At 39.4% G+C, this 17798-nt stretch overlaps 1 protein-coding gene across 2 annotated transcripts in view; it reads right to left on the reverse strand.

Moving 5' to 3' along the window:
* RALB (RAS like proto-oncogene B) overlaps positions 1-15327 on the reverse strand; it is a 57159-nt gene extending 41832 nt beyond the window's left edge. Inside the window, exon 1 of one of the 2 annotated variants that reach the window (XM_061370112.1) lies at positions 15193-15327. The gene's annotated coding sequence lies outside the window, so the exon portion shown is untranslated. The remainder of the gene's footprint in view (positions 1-15192) is intronic. The other variant, XM_061370111.1, reaches the window with a different exon arrangement.
* Between the last annotated feature and the right edge of the window lie 2471 nt (positions 15328-17798).

The raw sequence follows: 17798 nt of genomic DNA on the forward strand, positions 1-17798 counted from the left end.
ATAGTATGCCATCCTTCAACAGGCATTAAATACACCCCTTGCCTAGCATAAGGTAGTCTTTGGCTTGCTATTTGGGAATTTTCCTACTAGATATGGGCTCCAATCACCTAAGAAGAGGAGGAAGCTGATGTCTGGTTTACTACATGTGAGATAGATGCTGTATCCCGTAAAACCTTGAATACAAAGGATGAATCTTCTTCCTGTGATTTGGAGAAAAGACTGCTACTCACTCTTTCCTTTCCTCTTTTAATTTATGGAGAAGGGCAGGATTTACAAGATACCCTCTTCCTAAGTCATTTCCTATCAGCTTCCCACTGAAGTAGTTGGCTTGCATAGATTCCATTCAGAGAAGGCACCTGAGAGTGTTATTGAGTCTTACTGTAACAACTTATAACGTTACTTTCCCTGATGTCTGCCCAGTCCCTTTGCAAAGGTGGGTGATGGTGGGTGGTAACGTTTGTGATCTTAGCAGTTCCATTTAACAGTTAAAATTAATTTAGGATGTAAGACATTCAGGACAGCTAAGAAGCAGGTATGTGGAAATAGCTGGAAATGGGGCAAGTAAATGGAAGAAGCAAAATGTTTATCTTTTCTTGAGAAATGTTTTAAGCCACCAAGTTATTTCCTTCTAAATTTAGAAAGTATCTTTATATGGAGCAAGCCTGAAATATTATTATAGTCTTGTGGCAGCTGCCACTTCCTTCCAAGAAAGGGCAGTCTGTCATGCTCTTTGGAAAGCAAAAATTCCATGGATTTGGCTGTTGTGGCTGAAGATATCCATTATGTCAAATGCCAAATGCAGTAGTCATGTCACGTCCATGCTAGATTCAGCCTGATGTAGTTCTGCCTTTTTCAGTTTCTTTCCACAGAGCCTAAACAGTGTGACCACCTGCTGAATCTCTCTTTCGATTAGCATGTAAAGAATCCTTTGTGGGATCAACTGGACTCTTTTGACTTCTCAGCACCAAAAGCTGAGTAACAGTTTCCTTGTGGCTTTTCTCCAAGGGTTTTCTGGGGATAATCTGGGAAATTTTCAATTCAGGAAAAGATGGTAAAACTCGGGTTGTTTTCCACTTAGCTGATTTGTATTTGCTTACTTTGTTGTATGGTATTAACAGAGAGAGGTCTACGCTGCCATTTTTAAATACAGTCTGAATCATGGCAGAAAGAGTTGCAGTCTTAACCTGCTTCTACTTTTTAATTGCATTCTTTGCATGGCAAGAACCAAGAAACAAAACCTTAATGAACATACATAGAACCTTAATGACAGAAAAGCTATCTGTGTCTTAGTGTACTGAAACTTTTTGTAAGAACCACAGCTTTCTCTGGGCGAGGAATTCTAAAAGGAATTGTAAAGATGAGCTCATTTCTAGCCAATTATTAAAGATGAGCCCTGAAATTTGAGGAAATTTGAACTCTACAGGCAGAGTAGTGCTACAACTCTCTGCCATGATTTAGGCTGCATTTAGAAGTGGCAGCTTAGACCTCTCTCTGACTTGTAGTTCAACTGTTGGCTTTTGGCACAGCTGTTGCATGACACAGGTGAGCTACCTAATAATTATCAGGTCTTGCTTCTTCTAAATAGGTATAAATCAAAAGTAATCTTTCCTGTCAGTTCCCAAAAGCCACAAGTGTAAAAACAAGTAGGTGTGATTCCCGTGCTTTGTCCTTGGTTGCTACACCCACAGCGTCCATTTCACTAGCAACTTTCATCTCCTTCCTTGTAAAAGCTTCTAATAAAAGGGCTGCTCCCCTTAACACATTAGTTGTAATAAATTTACAGGTGTCAGAAAGGAGGTTACTGCATAATCTTACAGATCTCAAGGTCACAAATCAGCAATGAAAAAGGCTGTGTAATTTATTTCTCAAAAGAGAAGGTTTCCATATCCTTCAAGCTAATTATATGTTCTTTTTGGCTATGGAAGAAATGAGGCTTTTTTTTACTTTTCTGGTCAGCTACTGAAGACCATGATCACCTACCCCAGGTAAAGATTTCATTCCACAGAAAGCCATAATTAACAAAAAGACCAGCCTGTAAAACTGACCAATATGATGAATGACAGCTTTTTTTGACACACATTCCTACTTCATCTAGCAGATTTCAAACCAAGCTTGCTCAGTCACAGGTTTGTATTGTGGGGAGACTCTTGAGCTGCTGCTGGAAGCAGTATGGAAACATGCTAGTCCAGTTTAGGAAGTGCTGACCAGCAGACAGAGCTATGATACATGAGATGGCACCACACTTATGGCTACTCCTGGTCTTATTTTAGATTCACACCACAGAGCTACTTCCTATTTGTATTTCGGTCTGTGAGAACCATGCCTTATGTTCCAGCATGAGAATTTGAGTATTTTTTTATTCTTATTAACCAGTATTAATTTTACCTCCTTTTTTTGTTAGATTCCAGATTTTTGACTATTCGTTAGTTAGTAGAGTGTAAATGGCTTATTGCTCCAGGACATAACTCATTTGTAAACCCAAATGAAAAAAGCCTTTTTCAGCATGCCAGAGACACGGTTCCAGATAGACAGCTAAAGCTTTCATTCATTGAGCTTAAGCATTTTCTTTTAAGGTCCTATTATTTCCAAATCTACCAAGCTACTTTGCTGGAAGCCTTATTTTAGTTATATGAAAAATGTTTTAGTTCCAGTTCTTATTCTGTTCCATGTACAAACATTTCATTCTAATTCTGCCAAAACTTCAGCACTCTCATTCTTGTTCCTGTTAATAAAATGCATGTTTTTCTCGTCTGCATCCTGTTAGTGTTGATACAGGCTCCTAATACACAGTATAGATTCAGCCTCCCAAGAACAGGAAATAGTCTGCTTTGCTGAAATAACGTGGACTAAGAAATGTTAAGAGGGAAAGGTTAGCTAAGACCATGACAGTTAAGAGGACAGTTAAGTATGTAACAATCAGAGTTTATAAATACCAAGGGGAGAAGTATCAGAACTGGCTTGAAAGTCTTTGCTGTATGGCAACAGTGATAGTAATGAAACGTAGCCTGAGAATTTAGCCTAACATCAGCATTCTTCTTTGTTTGATTTTCCTTTCTAAGGTTTTTGTTGGTTTGTTGTTTGGGTTTTTTAATGCATTTTGGTATGCATGACTTACATTAATTTGAGCATATACCCATTTCAATTTACACTTTAACAAAGGTTTTGCAAGGTTTTTTTGCAGTTGAATTTTGCCAATGATAACTCGTATGTGGAGCCGCCCCATGAGGATGACAGATTTAAATCTGTCATGTATGCTGCCATTTGTGCCAATTTGTCTAAATGCTGCAAGACAACCAAATCCCCTAGTAAACAGTTAAAACAATGAACTATGTGGTTAACAGTGGTTAGTTCTCAAAAATATTAATATTACAAAAACTGCCTGTGGAATTGGCAACTTCTAGGCAAGAAGAGAAGCACTGGTAGGGCGCAAGAGATTGAACCCTCATGTCCCTTTCCAAGTCAGAATCAAATCGCCTTGGCTTAGGGGATATGGCAGTTCTATGTAGAAAGACATAACACTGTTTTTCAAACTCTGCGATTTAGTCGCACTTAATGTTTGAAATTCACAAATTCACAAATGGTATGCAGTAGTTGTGCCACTAAAGCATGAAAGTTCTCAGCTGAGGATTTGAATCATAGAATCATAGAATAGTTAGGGTTGGAAAGGACCTTAAGATCATCAAGTTCCAACACCCCTGCCATGGGCAGGGACACCTCGCTCTAAACCATATTACCCAAGGCCTTGTCCAACGTGGCCTTGAACACTGCCAGGGACGGAGCATTCACAACCTCCCTGGGCAACCCATTCCAGTGCCTCACCACCCTAACAGGAAAGAATTTCCCCCTTATAGCCAATCTAAACTTCCCCTGTTTCAGTTTTATCCCATTACCCCTTGTCCTATCACTACAGTCCCCAGTGAAGAGTCCCTCCCCAGCATCCCTATAGGCCCCCTTCAGATACTGGAATGCTGCTATGAGGTCTCCCCGCAGCCTTCTCTTCTCCAGGCTGAACAGCCCCAACTTTCTCAGCCTGTCTTCATACAGAAGGTGCTCCAGTCCCCTGATCATCCTCGTGGCCCTCCTCTGGACTTGTTCCAACAGTTCCATGTCCTTTTTATGTTGAGGACACCAGAACTGCACACAGTACTCCAAGTGAGGTCTTACAAGAGCAGAATAAAGGGGCAGGATCACCTCCTTTGAACTGCTGGTCACGCTCCTTTTGATGCAGCCCAGGATACGGTTGGCTTTCTGGGCTCCAAGCGCACATTGAAGCCGGCTCATGTTCATTTTCTCATCGACCAACACCCCCAAGTCCTTCTCCGCAGGGCTGCTCTGAATCTCTTCTCTGCCTAGCCTGTAGCTGTGCCTGGGATTGCTCCGACCCAGGTGTAGGACCTTGCACTTGTCATGGTTAAACTTCATGAGGTTGGAATGTTTTAAATAGAGGCACAGCACATAAAAAGTTGAAAATGGAGTAAGTGTTGTTGAATAAAGGGTGACAAAACAAAGGCAGGCAAGTCCTAAGGTTCTTAACTTTATGGCTCACTTGAGCAAATTAGGAAGTCTCAGTATAGGACAGTGAAGTTCAATGGTTACTTTGAACAACCATATATTAAAGCATGGCTTCTCTTTCCTGTCCAAATCTGAATATCCTTCTACTTAAATAATAATGGGTAAGGGATTTGCTGTGTTAATAAGGGACTCTAGCTGATTTAGCATGACTAGGCAGGATGCTGTCCTTCCTCTGAGCTTGCTAATGAGTATCAGGAAGTAGTGCCTTCCTTCCTGGCTCCCAGCTTGCTACCTCTACAACATTCCCTTCCTTTACTGGCAGGGCTTCCTTGACAGATGCCAGCACAGATGTGCACACACTGCTAAAAAAAATTGGGGTCCAGCCATTTCTGATGGATGTCATGATCTTATTTCTTTCTTCTCTGTTGTGTATCATGCATAAATAACTGCCATGTTTTACATAGCAGTGAGTGTATTTTGGTTGTGAAGGACTGATCTATAATTAACTTTGTTGCGATAATTATTAAAGCAATATAGTATTTTGGACATACAGATTAATTACAATTTTGGAAAGCAATCGTGTTGACACCTTTGGGTTTAAAATATGCTGTACCAACAGATTTAAATATGTTCACAGTTGCAGGGGTTTTTTTTTCAATTCTAGCTGTCATGTTCACATGTTTCACCCCTGTAACAATGGCCTTTTTCCACTGATGACTCAGAGGAAATAGTTTCTCCACCCAGTTTTTCACAGAGCAAAACACAGAAGTTCCCCAAATATTTCACAGCAAAAAATTGCTATTGTAGAGCAAGAATTTAACACAACCCCAAATACTAGCATAGATACATGATCAAATTGGATTTCCTTGTGACCTTATTCGAAACTATAGTGACCTCAGTAGTGTAGTGCCTGGTTTGGCAAACTATAGTGACCTCAGTAGTGTAGTGCCTGGTTTGGCAACCACTGCTTTACACACTGTTAAACAGATCAACATTTCAGAGTTCTAGTAGCTGCCTATAGCATGAGGCAGCATATAGCCAGCATGTCCTGAAGACAAGACCAGGTTTATTTAATGTTTGCATACTATAAAATAATGGGAATGAATCTATTAGATACAACATCACTGTACTCCTTTCCCCTTCGGTCTTCTTTGTATCAAGAACTATAACCATATTCCATTCCAGTGACTTCAGCACCAAATCTGGATTTACATTGAGATCACAGAGTAGAATTTGACTGCTATTCAAGGCAAAGTTAATTTGTATTGTAAAATTATGCCTTGATTCCTTCTTAATCTTCACTAATTTGCATAAAGTTACAGACATATATAATGCCTTAAATGTGCATTAAGACACACATCCCTTCCCTGTAAGGATTACAATCAACAGTAAGAAATAAAGACACAATACAAAGAACTACTGCCAGGAGGCAATAGATTCTTCCCATGGACTATGCTTTCCTATAGGACATGCATGCATTTAATAATTCTTAATCTACAGTCAGTCCAGGTTAGGTACTCAATTTCTTGTAAAGGTGTAAATAGCAACGCCTAGTGGATTAGCATGGAAACACTCTGGAAGAAATGTATTTTAGGAAGGATTTGCACGCAGATAGCATTGTGATTTCTTCCAGAAGACTTATCAGAAAAGGATTTACAGCAGAGAAGAATAGCTCCTGCCTTTTCATCACAATAACTTTTTTGAAAAACAAGCACTGGAGAGAGATAAGGGAACTTTCTTGTAAATTATTCCTATTATCAAATAGCAACTTTACTCCACCCTTCCCTTGTATTTGGCTTCTTCAAGAGTGCCTGGAGCTGCTGTTTTGTTCCAAGACTACCCTCAGAAAAATCCCCTGCTGTTATCAGACATGCTAACAAAAGAAAGAAATGTATACTTCTTCCAAAGAGGAAAGATGTAATTAACTGCCATCTATCAAAATCAGGAGAGGTACCCCTTTAGCTTGACTGAAAGTTAATGTAGCTTTCCCTGTACTGTAACTGGCTGCATGTGCTGAAACCAAGCCATGGACACATCCAGTAGCACTTTCCCTCAAGCAGAAGTTTCAGCTGAGATTTACATTGATCTCAATTAGAGTGTCTCCCTGAAGATACAGAAATTGTTTCAACTTGTATTTAAGTGAGAGCTATCAGTTTTGATAATTCATACTTAGATTATGTTAAAATTAAGCTCATATTGTAATTCTTTCCATTGTTTTTTAATCTTTGTATTAGCTCAGAATGGTGTTTTTCCCACTAGCAAATAGGCATTGCTGCCAACTACAAGGACAGGAACTTCTTTTCAGTCCCCATCAGCAGTATGATTACTGTACTGAAGGAAGATAGGACCCAAAACCTGCTGAAAGTATTCACTTGAATAAAAAGCTTGCAAGATTAACCCATAGATCCTGTATCCTTGTACACATACAGAATTCACACTTACTGAAATTATTTCCATATTTACAAGAAATTCATAATTCCTACAGTTGTACAGAGAAATTGAGTCATGCATCACATGCAGATGGCCAAAGAAAGACACAAATACAATACAAAGAGTACAAAGAACTGTATTGTGACTCATCAGTGGGTGATACCTACAGCAACATGAAGTGTATTAATAGGATAGTCAAGCCTCAGAGGCTGCATGAGTCAGATCCCAGGTTAAGAACAGGCCACTGAGATGACAATCAATAGCAGTTCAGGACTGTGATTTCATACCTCCTACCATTCACACTTTCATTCTCAAACAGTGAAGCAGGCTTGAGGGGGAGGCTGCATGTAGCAATAGGATGCAGGGGAACACTACTGTCCCTTGCTCGCTACCGTGTATCCCATATCCTATCCTGCTCCCTCATCCCCAACAAGCAGCACAGTGGCAGTTGTGTAGGAGTGCTGCTGGTCTTACCTGCCCAACAAGGAGATAAGGCAGCAGCAGGCTGTGTGGGAGTGCTTTCTCTCACATGTCCAAGCACTTACAAACTCATTTAGACAGAAGCAAAACAATTTATCTGTGTCAGGTGCTGTTCTTGCACACCTCTCAGAAGCATGGCCAAGAATCATCGTCTCATCTTTCCTTCTCTTTGAGATTATGCAGCAGCTTGCTCCTTGGAATTTCCATAGAAAAGGTGGTTCAGGCCAGACTGAAGATCCTGCAGACGTGATCAGGCCCAGTCAGTGGGCTGCATGTTGAACCATGCTGATGAAGACTTTTCAAAAGTAATCTGTGTCAGCCTGATTACTTCCACTGACACTGCTGTGGGTTTCGCCAGTGCTAAGAGCTTTTGGAAAGCAACGTCTATATATGGACACAAAACCTCTTACTCTATTCTCAGTCTTTGCATAAACCTTCTCTTTGCAATAGGGCACTCTCTGCTCATAGCAGGCCTACCCAATACTATTGCTATAATCTCAGCCACTGGGCAACATTGTAAAGGAAATTGTCATCAGCTGAAAGCATAACCAAAAGCTTGTGGCTTTTGGAGTCATCAGCTAGATGATGACTAGAAAAAAAACAGAGACCAGTATGAACAAGCTGGAGTATTACACTGAACTCATAATCCTGACAATTGCAGCCAGTTTTATTTTGCCTTAACTATCTCTTTTGTTGCCATATCTTTCCATTCTGAAACAGAAACCCAGTGGATAAAGCATGGGATTATGTACTTAGTAATTTAACTGCAGCCTTAACCCCAGTTCCTACATACTGTAGCAATGTGGAAATGATTTCACAGTATCATGAAGGGAAAAGTTCAGCATCACAGCGCTGAGGTGGGAAAAGTAGCGTTTATGATTGTGATTGATTGTTGCTACAGTGTAGTTTTAGTGAGAAAAATGCTGTAACCTGAATGTTTCTGTCAGTTGGGGAATACACCTTCTTTATAAAACTACAAGAGTTGAAGGAATGTTCATCACTCAAGTTTAAAAGGTGCGTTTTGAGTAAAAACAGGGTCTTGGCTGACTGAGACAACCAAGACTGAAGGGGGCTGGCAAAGTAGTAGGAAAACTTTAAGAAGAAGTTTTAACTTAACTTAAACTTTCAACTTAAAGTTTGACAGAGCAAAGCTTTAAGAAGTCTCTAAGATGGAAAGGTTTGGGCAGAAAGGAAGCAAGATGAATGGAGGGTGCCGCTTATTAACAGGAGGAGATAGGAAACAATGATGCTATTGTGGCAGCAGAACTGATGAAGTTAGGATAAGATGAGAAGATAAGCTTTAATTTGCATGCTTTAAAAACACTCATGCAAAGTTGGTGACTTTTTACTGAAAAATTAGGGCCAAGGGACATTGTGGCCAGGGAGTTTGCTCCGTTTATATGAATGTGGCTAGGGAGTTTGCTCTGTTTATATGAATTGTAATCTACAGTGCTTTAGTTTTTAATGTAAAAAACAGTGCAACTTTATGCAAAGGATATCTGCTTTACATTAGACTTGCCATATTCTGAAGAATTAGTTATAAACCTTAAGATCTGTGTTTTACAGGAAGCTCTCGGAAGGGTCTGTCCAAGCTATGGTATCTTGAGAAGTCACTGCTGGACATGGTATAGGCAGCAAGTCTGTCAGATCTAACTCTATTCAAGAGGTACTACGCAGAATGTTTCCACCTTGGATATGTGCTTTTATAACCCCCAGTTGAAGAACCCAGTCTTTAGCCAAACAGGAGAGACAAGAGTCCCAAGAGCATGGGACAATAGCTGGGTCTTGTGAAATTAATGGGGGAGAGCTCTCCAGGGGGAAGCGTGTTAAATTTCTTTTACAGAAGTTACTTGTACAAACCTATCTCCTAGGAAACAGTATTTGCCTACATTAACATTCTTTACCTAGTACTAGATATATAGAATGTGCCTAGGTTCACTGCTGTTTAGATTTCCCTCCTTTAGCATTCCTACAGCTTGCCAGAATGTCTGCTTCTGCAGAAACAAAGGTTAATTAAATACATCCGCCCATTAGAGCAAGGAGCGAACATTACAATCTGGCCCAGAGCTACCTTCTTCAGCTGTCAGCACTGAAAGACACTTGGAACCACAAATTAGTCCTCAAGCAAAACTAATTTCATCAGAAACTGCTTGTTTTATTGAACAGAGAAGGCCTTCCCCATATTTACAGTTTCAGCTTGTTCTTGCCTTTCTGTACCTAGTTCGAGCAAGAAACATTCTAGTGGTATTTTGCAAGTTGCACGATCCAAGATACTTGGATCTTTACAGATTAACACATAATAAGGAATGCTGGAAAAAATGTACCTTGTCTGCATTGCTAACTCCACCTTTTATAATTGATACAATTTAGGGTAACTGATATTGGATTTTTTTGTTACCTTTCACTGTGCTTGCACAATAGAACTAAACTGGCCAACTCCCTCATTATGCATTTCTTTTCCATTTCACTTTCTTTTTCTTTTCCTTTTCACTTCCATTTTCTTTTCCATTTCACTTCCTGGCTCTAATGTATAAGCAACGCATTACCACAAATGATTTATTTCTGTGAAACATACCTACATAATAATATATTCACTATATTAATTCTTCACATTATATTAACACTAGCACTGTGGCCGTACCTCAGTTTCTCTCTCACTGTCATATGGGGAATGAAGGCAGACAACATATACTTTTCACAAACATGTACTGTTACCATGCCTATAATCCCCACTGCTTGAAGAACTGCCATTCCTAAAATGATTTCTTTCTGTGCTGAAGCAAGAGAACAAAGCTGCAATAGCAGTGATTACTAATGTGATTACTAAGGTAGCCAGGACACATTGAGGTTTTCACTGAAAGTAGGAGCTTAAATAAAGTAGTTACGTAAAATAGCATGATGTCTACTTAATCAAAAAGGCTGACTTGTTTTCTATTCTTTCAAGTAACAGCTGAAAAATAGCTGAAAAAATAACTCTATGTCCAAAATTCAAGGCCCGTATTAAGTCAGAGCTCTTCTCAGATTCAACACTGTGTTATGCATTCTCCATTCTCAATTAGAATATCCATAAGCAATTCCTGATTTTCTCAAGATGACTCATTCTTCATACCTATTAGCTGAATTGTTGCTGAAAAAGATTCTCTGCCCATGAACTGTATGGGCACGTATTTAATTTCTATTCTTTTGGTTAGTTTTGATTAGACACACAGACCACAGAGTCTTCTTTCTATTCCCAATCTGGAATATTTGGCACCTGGGTACATTCTAATATTCAACCCTGTTTTTCAGAAATCATAGTTGATGTTTGATTAAAATTTTCAGTCTCTCAAACATTATTACAATTACATTCGATGGATTAATAATACGAACTATGGCTAGAAAGAGACATGAATGAAGAGCCACAGAAATATTTTCACCTTTTTGCATTGCTTTCTTGGGCTTCATTTCAAAGTCTAAGGAAGTCACGGAAGTGTCTTCTTTCTCCACTTTGCTCTGGACAATTCCTGCCTGGTTTTTTAAAAACCCCTTTCAAAGGCAGTATCTCTAGCCCTGATAGATGGGCTGTCTTGCAAACCGCCCATCACTTGGCATCAGACCATTTTCTGAACTCTGTGAGAAAAACATCTTTGTCTACAAAAGAAATTGAAAGCTGTGGAATTTTTAATGTATTTAATTGTTAATGTTGCAATTAAATTGGGAGGGTGTTTGCACAGCAATTCCCTATTCATTAAATATGGCAGAAGTCTTTACAAAAATCTTGGAGCTGACCACAGCCTTGTGCTGCTTATCTCACACACATCAAAAATACTGCATGATGCAAATCACTGTATAAGGCTGTGCAACAGACAGCTATGTCTATATCCAGGTTTAGCAGGGAGCAAGCCATGGCAGTATTATTTCTTCATTCCTTCTGCTGAGCTTCCTTCAGTCTTATGCCTGCATACATATTTTATAGGCCATTTATTCTTTCCTATGCTGAAGAATGCCATTCAACAGGTAAGATAGTGAATACTGTAAAAATTTATGTATGTCCTATCAACATAAATATGTGGATTATACTCAGGAAAAGCTGATGGAACATACCATTAGCCCGAATACAAGCACAATCCATTTAAACATGTTTTCAAGGATCACACCTCTTTATGTACCAGTTTGTTCAGAGATGACACAGCATAGTTCAGAACTGCACTTCTAAGTAGATATTTCTTAAGACACAATTGCTATTTTGTGCTTCAGGCTACATTTTCATGTAGTCATGACAGCGTAACCAGCAGTCTATCTTTTGCTTTCTGTGGGGCAGTAACTTTACTATGCTCCATTAATTAAAGCTATGGGTATTATTAAGTAGAACAGCTGTTGAGAGTATGAAAAAGAGCATTACTACATTGACAGCAAAGAGATCGTTGTGAGTTTTAAGTGTGTGTTCCTTATTTTTTTGCGGAGATCTGCTTGTGTGTAATTTTGAAGTTAAGGATTACTGTAAACAAAACATATTAATCTGATATCTGAAGAGCTGCTATCTGAAGCAATATCCGAACAATACTAAAAATTCCTAAGCAGGGAAAGCTTTTGCAAGTTTTTCAGCTGCTTAGGTGATTAAGGCAATATTCCAACATGAAATTGAGAACAATTATTTTAATCATTTAAGGAGTTAATTTAACTTTAGCATTGACTCTGGTTTCATGATTAAAATACAGGGCAATGAACCAGAAGACATAACCTATTTTCAGCATTAGCACTGACTCACTGTGTGATATTAATCAAGTAACTTAATTTAACTGTCTCACTCTCTGTCTCACCTGTAAAATGAGGGAACCTACCTCACAAGTTCTTTGTGACATTAATTAATTAAGCATTTGCTGCACACATAACATTTCATGGATGTAAGGTGGTGGAAAATTTATTATTAAACACTTATATGAACAGGATACAAGAGCAGAGTTGGGCGGTTTCTATAAAGGAAACTCACATCTCTTTCATCTTTGAATTTTTTAAGCATGACAGCAAAATAATTAATTACAGGACCTGTTGGTCTCCAATGCAAGTGAACTAATTAGTGATGTCAAGAGTGGAGGCAGCCTGGTCTGCAGTGATCATGCGCTGGTGGAGTTCACAGTCTTGAGGGATATAGGTCAGGTAAAGAGTAAAGTCAGGACTCTAAATTTTAGGGAAGCTTTTTAAGGAGTTAGCCTTCAGAGGCAAGGGAGCAGAACAGAGCTAGCAGATCTTTAAGGATGCTTTCCATAGAGCACAAGAGCTCTCAATCCCCATATGTAAGAAGTTAGGAAAAGAGGGCAAGAGGCCAGCAAGGATGAGTCAAACTAAAAGGCAAGAAGAAAATGCACAGGCAGGTATCCTAGGAAGAGTACAGGCATGCTGCACAGCTATGTAGGGACAGGAACAGGAGCTAGACTTCGGGGCACTGGTGTATGAAAAGCTGGACATGACCTGGCAATGTGTGCTTGCAGCCCAGAAAGGCAACTGTATCCCGGGCTGCATCAAAAGGAGTATAACCATCAGGTCAAGGGAGGTGATTCTCCCCCTCTGCCCTTGTGAGACCCCACCTGCAGTATTGCATCCAGCTCTGGAGCCTTCAGCACAGCAAAGACACAGACCTGGTGGAACAGGTCTAGAGGAAGACCATAAAAATGATCAACTGGAACGCCTTTCCTATGAAGACAGGCTGAGAGAGCTGAGGTTATTCAGCCTGGAGAAGGCTCCAGGGACACCTTAGAGCAGCTTCCAGTACCTAAAGAGGGCTTATAAGAAAGATGGAGACAAACTTTTTAGCATGGTCTGTTGCAATAAGACAAGGGGCAATGGCTTTAAACTGAAAAAGGAGAGATTCAGACTAGATGTAGGAAAGTCATTTTTCACAAGGGTGGTGAAACACTGGAACAGGTTGCCCATAGCAGTGGTGGATGAGCCAACCCTGGAAACACTCCAGGTCAGGTTGGATGGGGCTTTGAAGAACCGGATCTAGTTGAAGATGTCCCTGCTCATTGCAGGGGGTTTGAACTAGATGGTCTTTACAGGTCCCTTCCAACTCAAACTATCCTATGATTCTAAAACTGTGGCTGAAGCCCTTGAAATGAGTCTATAAATCGAGATAAAGCATAGCCACCACCTATACAGACCAAACTATAACTAAGAATAAAAATACATTGTCATTCTTCAGAAGAGCAATTAAAAGACTAAGGTGAGTTTTTCTCTCTTATGATGCATAAGTAAATTTACACCTAATGGGAGTGAAAAGCAGTATATTTAAATCTGGAGAAAGGAAACAATGTTTCTTTAAAAACCCACATTTTTTACCAAACTTATTACTACATGACATCATTGGAAAAACAATCTCTGTGAATTCAAGAAACAAACACTTATACAGAAATGTGCATATACACTGTGATATTTTGTGAAATGAAAGAGTTAGAAACCCCTCAAGTTGCACAGCGCAAGTCAACTAACAGCTGACAGGCACTTAAAACGTAATTGCCAGTGAAGCCCATTGGACAGCTGATACTTGCAACTGTATCAGAAGCAGCTGCTCCGGGATGCAGAGCCCTGCAGTAGGTGGCCTCTAGTATAGCAGTCTCGATGCTACAGAGGCTACACCAAGAAGCGCACAAGCACATCTTTATCATCCTTCTACTTTTGCCATAACAATGTTGTAGAAAATTGCAGGCTTGTTCTGTCAAAAAATTAACATCAGCAACTTTTAACTGAAGAGGAGTTTTCACCTCATCATTCAGTTTAGTAGATAATAAGAAGCAATTCTTTTTACTAACATTGTGGTGGGGCCCTATGAATAAGCCAATCAAAACCACAGCGAGCAAAGACAAAACAGATAAATTAGGGTGATTGATGACATATTCAAAGGTTGTGTTTCCTGTACAACTGCTGGCCTTACCAAAGACAGGCTGGGGAAAGGACACAGTTTATTTGCACACCCCTGAAGCCAGTTATTGTTCTCTGAAATATTCACAAAAATATCACTACTGCTTTCTGTTGTTTCGCATCAAACATAATATAACTCTAAATGTATTACTGACATAGTCAACAAGTTTCTACTAAATTAGCATTGAAGGGATATCTAGACAAAACCTTAGGCCCTCCATCAAGAACAGCAGAGCCTTTAGCTCTGTATTTCAGAGCTAAAGACCAAGATGGAGAAGAGCAGAAGTAAGCAAAACAACTCCACAGGTTATGTAGTTATCCGAAAAAAGAATCAATGACTCACTGTTAATGTTTACTTGGCTGTATGCTTTAGAGATGAGTGGAGATTAATGCAGAAAACCAGTTCTCTTATTCTCCTTTTATTTTGCTCATTACTAGCAAGCACTACTGCATGCATTGTCAAGCAAGATTAAAAATAAACAAGAGGTGCTTCTCATCCAGCATTAGTACAATGCCATGTGCTCATGCACAGCCTCTTGTGTATATTTTAGCAGCTGTTTTTTCCTGTCTGTCCACAGTAAAATGGTATGTTGACTCCCACAGTACACATACCTTGACCCTTTCCTACACCTAGCCCACATCTTTAATCCAGTCTCTGCACCCCAAAAGCCTCCCGTGTTGCTGCCATCCCTTTTCTCACCCCAGCTGGGACAGGAATTCCCTTTCTCTTCTCACTTCAGTGATGATTAATGACAGTGAGTTCTTTCACTTATATTTCTGTCCCTAACTGCACATACATGTAAATACATAGAGACATGATCTTTCTCTGATTCAGCTTTACAAGTTAGATAGTTTGCTTTCTTAGCTGATACTCACTGTGCTTAAAGGATCGTTCGTCCTAGAGCAGCAGTTTCTGAAGGTGTATGAATAAGGCAGGCAGGAGGATGATGGCAGAAGCAACTCCACTACAGTACTACAGACTAATTCACACAATGACTGTAGCTGGACTCCTCCTAGTGCCTCAGAAAGCTGCAAAAGGGAAGGGCTCAGGATATGATATCATGCAGTCATTCTAAAAGCGAGGAAACTGTTGTAGATGATTGAAAAAAGTAACAGCTTAAAAATTCCTGAATGGCCAATAACAGAAAACTACTTTTCTGCTTCACCTCCCTACCATCTCCAGTGAAAGTTTCAATAAATGCAAATGACATGCTTAGAAAACAATATTTAAATCATTACTAGGACTAGTCTAAGAGATATATTACAACCAAGCCACCTCAGAGTATTGCTTAGTGTTGCACAGCTTTGTCTGTTGTCTGTGCTTATGCCAAATCTTAAGCTTTGAGCTTGTTACCCGGTCTGTTCAGGCAAATACACCAGTCCCCAGGATAGCTGGCTCTGCAGCCATAGCTGGGTTTGTGTAAGCAACAAGGATCCACGTGTATCCACCCGTTGGCAGTATCCTGACTTGTTTATTGCCTTTTTCAGGGAAAGTAAGATCTTCTAAAGCATCTAAGTGAGTTAGGAGCCCAATTAATGTTTTCTAAGGCAATGTACGCCAATAGGCTTGTAAATCTCATGGAAAGTTAATGTGATTTTGTGCAGAATTGCTGTGGTAAGTTTTACTCCCTAGATCCCTTTCTAATTGCAAGCCTGCTTGAGAAAAAATAATTCATTTACAGGCTATATTATTATAAATTTATTTCCCAGGTAATCATTTACAGCCTTTAAAAAAAAATTAATAAACATTTGAAGCAAAGCAGATGTCCTAACTCAGCACAATTGTTCTTAAGCTGGTTTAGCTTTGAAGTTTGATGTTTCTATTTCAGATCCAAAGAAGTACCGGCATGCCTGGAAGCTTGTCTGTTCTTTCCAGCTTTATCAATTGGTCTAATAAGTCACTCATTTTTCTTTCAAGTTGTCCAGGATATTTTTATTTCTGTTATAATCCCATGAAACACTCTCAGATAAAAATTTAGCACAACCTTCAAGCACACAACACTTTTATGTTGTGTTTGGAATTGCTAAATTCTCTGTTATGGCAGCCATTGTGCTTGGCCTTGAGATTTCTTTTTTGTGTTAAAAATTTCCTGTGAATTTTCATGTCATTCATCCCAGATTCAGCATTAAGGCCACCCATGACTGATGTATAAGATTACTGTAATTTTCAAGTTTCTCTATTAGCTTTTGGTTTAATGGCTTGGGAACTTTATCATATCAAAGCAGTGTAGTGATTGATAGGGCATTTTATGTTTCAGTGTTTGTCAGTACCCTTCTACTGAGCTGTACAATAGGGTGTTGCTCTTGCAACTCTATTGTTTAAAAATAAATACTTTGCTGCCAGATCTCTTATTCTGTTTGTGCCCTTTGTTACTGGACTTTCAATTTCAGGAACTTGCTCTATTTAAGAAGATAGTGGAAGAACAATACTGTATAGTATAATATTTACGAAACAGATGCTGGTATTATCAACACTTGTTGAACCAGCGGTGATGTGTCTCTCAAATAAAACAGCAGTAGTAGTAAAATAAACTGGAACACCATTTTCTTCATAAAGATTCTAGAGATTTTTTTTAACTATTTGTACTTCTGAATCAAGGATTTTAGCTGTCCTGTGTCGTAAAGGGTAGTTACATCTCAAATTGGGTAAACATAAATTGTTTGTGAGGTTCAGGAATATGAATTAAGATCACTAATACATTCACTTTTGTAGAATTTGGGAAGTCCTCAAAAACTGGGATAGAGTTTACATTTACGTTTCTGTTTGTCTGCTTTTGCCTTGACCTTTAGTAGCACAATAAAACCTATACAGGTAATGACCTGGATGTGGGTAGATTTCCTATAACAGCATAGACTTGTCACAGATCTGGGTTTGATTTGTACATTGTATGTACCACATACTACTCTTAAATGTTCAGAGGATGAGGGAGCTGCACCTGCTGCTTGCTATGAAAGGAGCAGAGGTACCGCTGGTCTGTTCCTGCCCCTCCCCACTCCCCCAACAAGGTTACTCTACAGCACACTTCTGGCTGCAGCACCTGAATCACTGCCCAGCCCAAGCTCTGAGGAGGTAGAGTACTGCCTGCATCATGCTGCTAACCTGAATCTGCAGGAAATAAACCAGATAGTACCTTGGAATATTCTAACTGAGGATATTACGAAGACAACACGCATTGCTAACCAGGCCTTGAGTCAGGTACATGAAGCAAGCCTAGACTAACCACAGGTATGTTGGTGCTGGTTCTTTTCTTGGTTCTGTACTGATTTTAACATCCATCTAACTTCACACTGAATTTCTTCAGTGCAAGATGAAAAGCGACTAATTGTGCACAGCTCTGGTCTATTTTGTTGTATTCCTTTTTCTTCTTGCCAGGAGAACATCTTTCTCCTAGATTCTTATGTTGTTTTCCAATTTTCCTTCAAAATTTAGTTAGAATTATGGAATCGTTAAATAATTTTGATTAGAAGGAATCACTGGAGAT

The sequence above is a fragment of the Neopsephotus bourkii genome, unplaced genomic scaffold (assembly GCF_033783945.1).
Source record: "Neopsephotus bourkii isolate Nb327-2 ecotype Australia unplaced genomic scaffold, CSIRO-AGI_Nbou_v1 NB_1526, whole genome shotgun sequence".
Taxonomy (NCBI): Eukaryota; Metazoa; Chordata; class Aves; order Psittaciformes; family Psittacidae; genus Neopsephotus; species Neopsephotus bourkii.